Source organism: Centruroides sculpturatus, unplaced genomic scaffold (genome assembly GCF_000671375.1).
Source record: "Centruroides sculpturatus isolate CEXI.00-Female unplaced genomic scaffold, Cexi_2.0 scaffold369, whole genome shotgun sequence".
Taxonomy (NCBI): Eukaryota; Metazoa; Arthropoda; class Arachnida; order Scorpiones; family Buthidae; genus Centruroides; species Centruroides sculpturatus.
The window spans coordinates 601,950-605,412 of NW_019384649.1; positions in this window are offsets into that span (position 1 = coordinate 601,950).

Sequence of the window (3,463 nt, forward strand, 5' to 3'; positions counted from 1 at the left end):
GATTTAGTGAATGTCTCTTCAATCCGAAAAAATCTTTCCGGTAGACTACCTCACAGCCAATCCACGTTATAAACTCCTTTTATTGTTTTTTACAGATGCATTTTGAGCTAGGTTAATTTACTAGCTCCTGCTCAGTGCTCACAAGATAAATTTTAATTATAAGAATTGATAAAAACAATGCGAGTAGATAATGTTACAACAAAAATAAAAAACACATTTATACGGTACTTTTAGTCCCGTTTACAATATTTTTACCATCTTATAAAATTACTCAAAGGGACTAAAAGTGCCGTATCGTTTACAATATAACATACGGGCTACCTGATAACATACAAATCATAACATATAGTAAATTTTTACAAATATTAAAATTTTTTTTTAAATTTATAAAAAACTTAACAAATTAAATACACATACTGATTTCTTTCTAATTAAATTACTTTAAGAACATGTATCTTGTTACATCATAAAAATGTACTGCTTGTTACACTAGTAATTATAAATTATTAACATTTAGTAATATTTTACAATAAACATTTTAAAAGATAAATATACATACAGGTTTCTTTCCAATTAAACTCATATTATCTTTTAGAAATTTTGCCATTATACGTTATACAACTCGCAATGTTTTTATTAATTCTTATGATTAAAAGTTATCTTGTAGTACTGAGGAGGAGCTAGTAAATTAAACTAGCTCGAAATGCATCTGTAAAAAACAATAAAAGGAGTTTATAACCTGAATTGGCTGTGAGGTAGTCTACCGGAAAGATTTTTTCGGATTGAAGAGACGTTTACTAAATCAATACATTAATCGTTATTAATATATACTGTATTTTTAAAATGCATTCGATTTTACGGGCATTATACAGGATGTTATGATGTATGACTGAAAAAATATGATTATATGCACATTAAGTAATTTATACTCATTAATTTATCGACTCATTAATTCAACCTCGTTTAAAGTGCTCTGTTGGCAATAAATAGAAAGGTTTTACAGTTATTTCCTTCAGAGAAGTAATTTTTTTCCGTTAAATTGAGAGTTTACTGTATTTTGATTTATATTTACTAGCTCATTCTATATACACTTTTTAAAATTACATAAAATTAATTTTTAAATATATTTTAAACACTTAATATTTGGTTTCACCCCCTTTGGCTACAATTACTTAAAAAACTTTTTAGGCATGGAGTTTATTACTTTTTTAATTGTTCATTCTTAATTTAATCTCATGTATCCATTATTGCAATTTTCAATTGATTTACAGTTTCATATTGTTTCCCACTTTGATAGACAATTCCTGCTAAAATCCCCCATAAATTTTCAATTGGATTTAAATCTGGACTACACGAAAGCCAGTCAATATTACATCAATATTTTCTTTTTTAAAGAAATTTTTCATTGACATTAGGACATGAATGGGAGCATTATCTTGTTGAAACTACCATTTATGACCTCCAGTTAAACCACCAAATGTAATCATATTTTTGTCAACAAATGTTAATTTAGTTTTACCTTCCAATCCATTCCAATCCATCCTATTTACCTCCAAAACTATCCCAAATCATTATAGACCCATGGCTTATTTTAAATCTGCTTTCTCTTCTTAAATCATGCCAATAATATAAAAACCCATCAGGGCCATATAAATTAAACTTCTCATCACTAAACATTATTTCTTGCCATTCTTCAGTCCATCCCATCTTGTCTTTAGCCCAAATTAAATTCATTGATATGTGTTTAGCAGTTAAAGGTAGTTTCAACTTCATTTTTAAATATTTTACATTGTCATAGTTTTTTAAAGTTCTCCAAAGAGTTGCATGAGATACATCTATTGGTATTTCAGCAGCAGCTTGCCTCATTAACATCGTTTTTATTTATAAGCTTCAAAACTTCTCTCTCATTCTTTGATGTTAAACATGATATATGTTGAATATATAATAAATGGATATTTGTGAAAAAAATTTATGCTGCTTTATGAAATGTAAAAAACCTGATAAAATAATTAATATTTCCAGTAATAGTTTCAAATTAAATTTTTAAAAAACAAAATTTATGGTGTTCTTATACTTCAGTAACAGACTGCAGAACCAACCCTACTTTTAGAAGTATAAAATAGAGGTTGAGGTACACGTATCAGCGCAAAACGTGTACGGCTGACGGTCCAAGCGCCGCCATCTGGCAATTCTACACGGTCAATAATGGCATTCGCTTCGTGTAGAATGGTGAGTAGAAGATCGGTTAAACTTCTTCATTTTTTCCTCTTTGGGGTTAAAATTATGAACTATTTTATTAAGATAACGATTATTTAAGCATTTACAAATAGCATTGTGAAGAAATAGATGATTTTAATTCAGAAATTTTTAATTGTTCAATTTTTTTTTAGCAAGTGATGTAAAGTGTCGATAACATTTTTATATCTGTGTTCATAAAATCACTTATCATAGTTTTCTTTTCAGAAACAAGACTGAATCAAGATAGAGAAGAAAGAAGAGTGTTTTTAGAAAAATTTGATTTAGAGAGAAAAGAAAAAAAAGCGTTATTAGAAATACTTTTGAAAACTTTGAATAAAATTGAAAAAATTCTTTATTTATTTATTGATTACATTCTAACTATTTGTCCAATTTGGGGGTAAACAATTAAAATAATCTGATGTTGCACTACCATATAAGCATGTGTGACAGTTTGTAAGTAGTGCACCAACAATATACAGATTATCAACAGGCTAAAGATACAATTTCAAATTTTTTTTTTAAATCTAGAAAAGCAAATATCTGAATTATTTTCCCAAATACCCATTCCACACACACTCTTACTGAACTCATCCTGGAATTAAATACTTGTTGTTTGGGTGTTAACCTAGCACCTCGGAATGGTGTAATGAGGTGTTGACGCAAAGGATAACCAGAATCTCCATATAAAACAAATTTGGTCCCATTCTCGGAACAAGGAATCGCAGCCAAATGCTCTAACTCAACCTTCTTGACTACGCGACCGCTTTGCAAGTTAAAAACTTCTGCCGATCCCCCCAGGGCCATATTAAAACTATATCAGTGATTTTAAAAACTATGTATTTAATTTTCTTTCTGTTCAGACCTAAATATTGATCGAAAAACCAATTATACTGTAAAATAAACAGGTATAGTCTTCTCACTAAAATTCTAGTTTTTTTTTCATTGTAGTGTAGTACCTACAAACACTTGTCTTTTTCTTTTACCCACGACCCCCAGTGTAAGGCTTTGCGGCCCCGCTGGGTGTCGCGACCCACAGGTTGAAAAGCACTGCTGTAACAAATTAGATTCTCTTAACATTCCACTGTCATGACGTCTTCCTTCTATTGGTCCAAAAAAATTAGCAATCATACCATCGGGTGTAACCACTGATTGAAATTTCAAACAATTTATACGTTTATGGCCACTGAATACCACCCTTTGATGTGTTTTTGGTCGACAAATAGGA